General features: G+C 51.6%; 1 long non-coding RNA gene across 1 annotated transcript; it reads right to left on the bottom strand.

Moving 5' to 3' along the window:
* Positions 1-1,672: 1,672 nt before the first annotated feature.
* On the bottom strand, positions 1,673-7,718 carry LOC118886098. The gene is made up of 3 exons (XR_005017661.1): positions 7,554-7,718; positions 1,949-2,269; positions 1,673-1,800 (listed from the first exon to the last, which is right to left on the bottom strand). It is a non-coding gene; the product is annotated as an uncharacterized LOC118886098 (long non-coding RNA).
* Positions 7,719-8,311: the final 593 nt, after the last annotated feature.

Here is an 8,311-nt window from a genome sequence, read left to right on the forward strand (position 1 = left end):
TGTTTGGGGCAATCATTGCCATTAACAAGAAGCACTTCCCCAGGAACCGATGCTATTGGCCCAGATGGAAGTGGTGTCCCTCCAGGCCACACCCCTCGCCTTCTCTGCCTGGAGAGCCTATAACACTCAAGACTCACTCCAGTATCTCCTTTGCTTCAGTGCCTCTCCTGGCCACCCCCAGGCCTTTCCCAGTAGAAATGCCCCTGCTTTATGCTCAGTCTTTCCTCCTGCCCCGTGTTGCCCTGTAATGGCTTCCAGCAGTTTCTATATCTACGGGTGACTGCCCTCTTCTTGTCTATCTCAGCGTTTCTTACCCTCGCCACCACTGCCATCTGGGTCCAGATAATTCTTCGTTGCAGGGGGCACCCCGTGCACTGTGGGATGTTCAGCACATCCCTGGCCTCTACCCACTAGACGTTAGTAGCACCCTTCCATTTGTGACAACCAAAAACAAAACATCTTCAGACGTTGCCAAACGTCTCTGGAGGGGAGGAGGGGAGAGAGAGGCAAAATCACCTCCAGTTGAGACTCACTGGTCTATCAGTTGAACTTTTTGTGGATCTGGGGTAGGATCTGAGTGTGCTGGAAGCCCTCCTCCCCGCCTATGTGATCAGGGATTCGTCATTCCTGTCTTAGAAGGCCAGGCCATTTAGCCTCCACAGTGTCCTATGAAAGTGTACCTTTCCAGGCAGGCTCAGACCTTGAGCTGCAGCATTCCACCCGCAGGCAACATAAGGCCAGGCATGCAGCATGTGAGGCTGGGGGTATGAGGGGGGACTGGGCAGAAAGAGGGCTGCTAGAGAGGATGGGCGGAGAGGCAGGGGCTGGTGGGGCTGGATGCCATGCACTATGTCAGGCACTGCCCCCTCTTATGTTTTATTTCATCCTTAGAGGGTCCCCATAATAAAGACCTTCCTACGCACCAGGCATGTGGCTGAGCTTTCTACACAGACCAGCCCTGAGGGAGAATGTGCAGTCTCATTTTACAGATGAGAAAAGTCAGGGCTTGGGGAAGGTCAGTCACTGGCCCGAGGAGCCCACGCCAAGGTCCCTCGTATCCTACGATTCCCGCCATGTGTCACCAGAACACTAAATGCAATGGGGCGGGACGCAGAGGGCTGTTCCCACAGGTGTGAAATCAAGTGAGTCCTCGGCCTAATTTCAGAATACGCTGCAGGGCTGACCCAACTGGGGCGCTGCGCTCAAGCGGCCTAGGTTCCTTATTTCCCTATTACCCAGTTACTTAGTACATGCTCTGTGGCTGTTTCTTTCACACAGATCCCAGCAGCCCTGGGAGACTGTCACACCCTGGAGGGCAGGGACTCCCTCGTTTCTCTGGCATGTCCTCAGAACACCAGCTCCTGGCTCTTCCATGGAGCCTGGCAGACTGGCCTGGAGGCCAAGGAGAAGGCAGGAGGCCCATCCCCACCCCCCGTCCTCCTCTCCCCAGGGTGCTGCCTCTGTTAGCCAGGGCCCAGCAGGCTGCAAGGTGTGGGGAGCCCAGCACTGGGCCAGACACCACGGGGCCTGGGTGTGGTCCTCAGTCTGGGGAGAGGCCTTGGCCAGCACATTCCCCTTTCTGGAGCTCCACTGCCCCATCCACCCAACCAGAAAACCAGGCCCAGCCCTCTGACCTCCCTCAGAGATGTGCAGAGGAAACACTTACTCGGGGCCGCTCTTCTCCACTGGTCATTGAAACAGAAGTCAGCAGCCACAGCAGAGCTCCCGAGAGACCCCCACCAGCAAAGGGGGCCAGGGTTGCCCGTAGGCTTTGGATGTCAACCTTCTTCCTTCTGGAACCTTGGCCAAAGACAGGTGGGAAGAGGAAACAGCTCTGAGCAGGCCCAAAGGGGAAGACTTTCCATCTCTCTAGCACTCCTTCCCCACATCCGAGAAACCTCACACAGGCCATGATTGATCATCCAGCGTGGCTCCAGTAAAAGCATACCGATTTCCAATGAAGAGGAGTCAGACATGGCTGTGAGGTTTCTGGCCTTCCAACCTCCATCTTGGTTTCACATCCCACCGCCTCTACTGGCCCCAGGAATGTGAGCGTCAGGGGTTGAGGGCCGAAAGGCCACACAGAGAAGGGAGGTGGGGAGTGGGAGAGACTTCCTCCGGGTGTGCGCAGGTGAGGGATGCCAAGGCAGCCCCAGGTTCTGGGGTTGAAAAGGGACAGAGGTGACTCCTTCTTCTCTCCTGTGCAGACTTTGACGTCCAGGCCATCCATACTGGGTGAGCAAGGCCTGGGCCAGGCCCAGTGGAAAAGCTGCAAGAAAAACCAGGTACATCCATTATTTTGCAGACAGATATGGTGTGGCGTTCAGGCCCTTCCAGCCAGAGACAAAGGCCCTGGAGCACTGTATCTTCTCCTCCTTGCACGACCCCACCCACCCAGATGGGGCGCCAGCTGTGGGTACCTCAAGTCACATCTGATGCCCAGCCAGGCTATGGGGTTGAGGAATTCGGAACACGGGGTCTGGATCACGATGGCTTGAATCTAGGTTCCTCAACCTAACACATTCAGGTGGATACAGAGCCCCTGTATGATCTTGGGCATGTTATTTAACCTCTTTTGGTCTCCTCTGTAAAAATCCTATCTATCACCTAGCTGTTTAGAGAATTCAATGAGGTAGTATATGTAAAACGTAGGGCAGCCAGCTCAGGGCTAAGACACCCCTTCTCCCAGCTCCATCCAGACCAGATAAAGTCTGAGTAAAGAGGTGGGGGGAGGGAGCTGGGGGTGCAGGGAGTCCCCAACCTCACAGCATAATATCCCAGAGGGAGATAAATGGTAACTCTAGGAAACGAGGTACGACTTATCAAAAGTAGGTGAAATTCACCACTCTTTTGATGCTGTGCTGGTTAAAATCACAGATCTCCACTCAAGAGAGCATATGAAAATACTGGAAAACTGTGAGATAATAAATGCCAGCTCACGGCAAGAACTATCCTTCACAAAGCCAGATCATCTCAGCCCATCCCACCCCCTGATCATTTCTTTCCTTTTTTGCCTACATCCTGGCAAGACACAGGTTTGTTTGAATAAGGCCTGAGCGCTGGGAAACGTGGAGGTGATTCCCATTGTCCTAACTTCTGCCAAGGAAGCAAACACAGAACCCATTTCCCTCTAGTTCCTACCTTCCACACACAGAAGCCTAACCTGGGTTCTGGGGACTTGCTGACAAAGGAATCAGGCTGTAGCAAAGAAAGAATTTAAGCCAACACTGAAACACACACACACACACACCACACACACGGCACAGAACATTTTTACCACCTGGCTTTCTGCTCCCAGAACTGCCCTGGCCCGTGCCATCTGGACAGTGAGGGGAGAGTGTCCAGGAAAGGCTATTCCTGGTTGGGAGATTCTGAGAATCACTCTGTAAGGTGATCCTGGGCCTCAGCCTCTGGTAGCAGGAGGCAAGCCATTTCAAGATGAGACAACATGGTCAGGGGACTAATCAAGGCCGTTTAGACAGCACGTCCCAGCCCCTACTAAGTGCATGGGCTATGGGGGTTGCCCACATGACCAAGGCATCAGACCCTGCCTGTCAGGAACCTCCACTCCAGTGAAAAACACGTAGAGTTCAACCTTACTATTCTCTGCAAATGCAAAGAAGGCAGGCAGGCAATGATCTTCAGGACTAGGAGATCCAACAGTCCCTCCCAGCCCTGATCTGTGTATAACTATGTCTTTCTCCACATAACCAAGATACACACCAGGATACATCTCACAGTCACTTTTTTTATTTTACTTTCCCTTGTTTTTTTCAGTGAATAGCTCAAGCGCCCAATGCCTCAACAACAAGGGTCTAGTATCTCTCTCTTGAGACCCCAGCCCCAACTTTCCTGAGAACTTTGGGAATTTACTCAGCCCAGAGGACCCAGTCCCCATCTAAATTTTCCAGCAGAGGAGCCCTAGACTTTGGCCAGTTCACTGTCACTCTTAGCTCCCTCTGCCCCATGGTGTGATCACTGAGGATGGGTCCATGGTTAGTGGGATGTCCTTGCTGGTCCAGGCCCGTCTGCATGACCTCCAAGACAATTCTTTACAATTCACACTCCCTCCCCAGCCCGCCTTGCCAAGAGCCAACCACTCACTGTGTCGGGGAACCTGGGTCACTGCCGGCCACAAGCTCTGGGGATGGGCCCTCCCCGAGGACCCTGAAGCCACGTGATGACCCGAGGCCCCAGGGCAGACTCTTTGTTTTCTTAGAATAATTTTGTTTGTCCACTTCTCTGGACACTGGAACCACTTTACTTTGAACTTAGGGGAACAGGGGATGGCATGATTATCTTTTCGCTTCTCAGAAGGCCGTGGGTGTCTTAGGAAATTGATCTCTCTTTTCCCAGCAATCAGATCTGCAAAAAGACCCCGGGTCTTTTTATCCCCTTGTCCCAGAACAATGGGTGTCCACTCGCTAATATTTGTATAGATGGGGGGAGGGGACTTGCATGTGCCTGTCCCCTGATGGGCTGGGTGATGGGCTGAGCCAAGGTGATTTGTAGAACCCAGGGGTAGATTAGGGCGGGGCTGGCATAATTTCTCAACATCCCCACCTCCACTTTAACTGGATTGCACAACAGGGTTATAAAATGTCACGATTTTGATGCCCCTAATTCTGTAAACCACCCCACCACTTACCTCTAGCTAACTCCCCCAACCCTGCCCTTAACCCACCCTAGTATCTCCAGATCCCTTCTTTTAAAAAAAATGAATTCCACTTCCCCCATTGTCCTGGAAGAAGTAGTCCAACCCGTCACCAACTCCCTCAGCAATTGTGTCAGCTTGCTACTAGGGCAGCCATAACAAAGAACCAGAGTCTGGGAAGCTTAAACAACAGAAATCTGTTTCCTCACAGTCCTAGAAGCTACAGGTATACAAGGGGACACAAGATCAAGGTGTTGTCAGGGTTGGTTTCCCCTGAGGGCTCTCTCCTTGGCTTGTAGATAGCCGTCTTCTCCCAGTGTCTTTCCTCTCTGTGTGTCTGTGTCCTCATCTCCTCTTCTTATAAGGATATCCGTCCTACTGGATTAGGATCCACGCATATGACCTCACCTTACCTTACTTGCCTCTTTAGGGTCCTACCTACAAATACAGTCACATTCTAAGGTACTAGGGGTTAGGACTTCAACTGAAGGGGGACATAATTCTGTCCCTAACAGCAACCTATCCAAACCTCACTGGAGTGAAAATCCGGGTGGGCAGGGATTTGTGCCTGGTACTGATATATGGCAGGGGCTCAATAACTATTATTTGAATGAATAAATGAATGAATGAATTCACCTCTTGGGGAACCTACTACTTTGTACCATGTAGTGTGGTTATTTCTGGGCTTAACTCACCTCCACCACGTGGAAGATGCTTTCATGCCAGGCTCTTGTCTGCTGTATCTCAATAGCCCTCACAGGCCCTGGGACTGGGCCTTGGTCAGGTGCACTAGCACATGTTGAGAAACTGGGCTCCCCTTGGCTCATTTGCTAGCTACTAGATATCTGCCTCTGAGCCATTCACACAATCCCTCCAGGCCTCGGCTTCCCTTCTACGAAACTGGTCCAGCGGCAGCCTCACAGGGCCCTTCAGAGGTCTGACTGAGATCATCGCATGAATGTCTTTTGTAAACTCTAAAGTGCTTTTACAAACGTTAGCTGTCATTCTCAGGTATTTTGTAACAGGTGGTTTTCCCAGTCACAGTGGCTGCTTAATGAATTACCCCAACACTTAATGTCTTAAAACAATAATGACATTTATTTTGCTTACAAACCTGTAGCTGGTCAGGACTCGGGAGGGGTAGTTCATCTCTGCTCCACTCGGTGTCCACTGGGGCAGCACCAAGGCTGGCAACTAAAAGCGCATGAAGACTTGCTCCCTCACTCCTAGCCCTGGTATCTGATGCTGGCTGCCAGCTAAGATCTGAGTGGGGCCGTCAGCCACAACATCCCCGCACGGCCTCTCCATGTGGCCTAAGCTTCCGTGCAGCGTGGTGCTTGGACTCCCTAGTTGGAGCATCCCAAGACAGCCAGTCAGAGCCATACTGCCTTTTATGACCCAGGATCGTAACACCTCTGCCTCTGTATTCTATTAATTAAGCACTTGCAAAGGCTCAGGGGTAGGGGGAATAGACTCTGCCTTTTGATGAGAAGTTCAGTGTTCTGGAAGAATACATGGGCTTGAAAATACTGCTATGGCCATTTGGGGAGCATACCATCTACCACAGTACTTGATACATTTTTTGAATGAATGAACCTTTCCTTATGGCCTTACAGCATCACCCAAGGCTCCATGGCACAACCTCATGCTGTAGATCTTTCCTAACTTGCTTTCTCAGTTAAAACTTACCCATCCCCATCTCAGTCTATCAGAGCCCTACCTTTTTCAAGAGAAGAATAGGGGTAATAGATGAACAGATAAACCAATTCCTGACACTGGCTTAGCTAGGAAATGCCTGTTAGGTTGTAGAAGGCTATCCCTCTTCTACAGCTAACACATCCGGAAGGCCCACTCCTGGGAACCTCAGAGAGAGAAGTGGACCAGATCTGGGGCCTGGGGCAGGTAGCTGTGTGGGTGACTAGCAAGCCTATCACTGCTTCAGTCTGGACGGTCACCCGGCCTATGCAGAGGTGAAACCTTTCTCCCCATGCCATCCACTCCTCCCTACACGCTGTCCCCGCCATTTTCCTCTGCTTAACATTCAGTGACGGGTTAGCCCCCCAGGCTTGGAAGGGTAACCCTCTGGTCTGAATCAGTGCATTATGGACCTGGTATCATTAGCCCAAGTTTCCTCATCCTGCCACGGTTCCAGAGACTGGTCAGAGGGACCTGGGCAATTCTGAGGAGTCCCCAGAGGCCACTGAATGGTCAGATGCTCAGTAAGTAATGGGTTCACTGCAGGAAGCATCCAAAGAACATTAACCCTCTTGCCCTAAACCATGTTGTTTTCCACATGTCTCTTCTGATTCATCTTTGAATTTGTTCTCTGACTCATTGGGTCTATGTTGTCCTTAATTGCATCAGGCAACGATGATGAAATATCAGCCTCTTTATTTTTTCATTATGTTCCTGCTGGTCAGGAGATTCCCGCTTGGACCACGGAGCTCCAGGGGCAGCGCTAGAAGAGCCTCTCTCTGTTACCTCTCTCTCTCTCACACTTACACACACACACACACAAACACACATACACACACACATGCACATACACACATGCACACATACGTACATACACACATACGTACATACACACAAACACACATGCACATACACACATGCACAAACATACACACACAAACACACATGCACAAACACACATGCGCACAAATACACACAGACACACAAATACACACATAGACACACAAATACACAGACACACACAAATATACACACAGACACACACAAACACACATATATACACAAATACACACAAACACACACACATAGACACTCAAACACACACGGACACACACAAACACACACACACACACACACACACATGCACGCACACACTCTCTCTGGTGACTTCCCATGGCCTCAGAATAAAGCCCAAACTGCTTACCTGACTTACGAAGGGCTCTGAGGCCGACCTGCCTGGTGTCCAGCTTCATCTCTGGCCACTGTCCCTTTTATATCAAGACAGGCTGAGCTTCCTTCAGGTCCTAAAAGGCTCCATGTTCTCTCTTATGCGGCCCTCGTTGACATTATTCCTCCACCCAGAACGTCCTTCCCCTTCCTCCTCAGCCTGCAGGTCTCAGTTTAGAAAGCACTTTCCAGGGCAGCCTTCCCCGACTCTCGGGTGACGTTAGTCATCTCTGTCTCACGTTCTTTTCGCTCCCTGCAAGTCCCTCTCTCACCTCTCCGCTGTTCCTGTGATCACGTGATTAACAGCTGCCTGCCCACTCCCCCACTGGAAGCTCCGTGAGGGCAGGGCTCACCGGGCCTGCTCCCCGTGGCACGCCCAGGGCACGGCATCATGCTTGTCACACAGATGCAAGCGCGGGTCAGTGAGGCTAGGGGAGGGATGCCACCGCACGCGGAGGTGGCAGGGGGAGTGACTTCTCTCTCCAGCTCTGAACACCACCAGTACAGTGAAGGCTAAGAAACATCTGACAATGTCCCTGGTGCTGCTGCGGACAGAGGAGACCAGACAGGGCAAACGAGGGCAAAGAAGGAGGAGGATGGAGAAGGAAAGTGAAGCAGGGAAAGGGGTGTGTGCAGGGCACCCTGCTTCTTAAACTGGGCTGCGTGTGGCCCCAAGGTACACCAGCATGCCAGGAGGAATTAGAGCCACAGAATAAACAGGGCACATCTTAGAGG

Source organism: Balaenoptera musculus, chromosome 20 (genome assembly GCF_009873245.2).
Source record: "Balaenoptera musculus isolate JJ_BM4_2016_0621 chromosome 20, mBalMus1.pri.v3, whole genome shotgun sequence".
NCBI classification, from domain to species: Eukaryota; Metazoa; Chordata; class Mammalia; order Artiodactyla; family Balaenopteridae; genus Balaenoptera; species Balaenoptera musculus.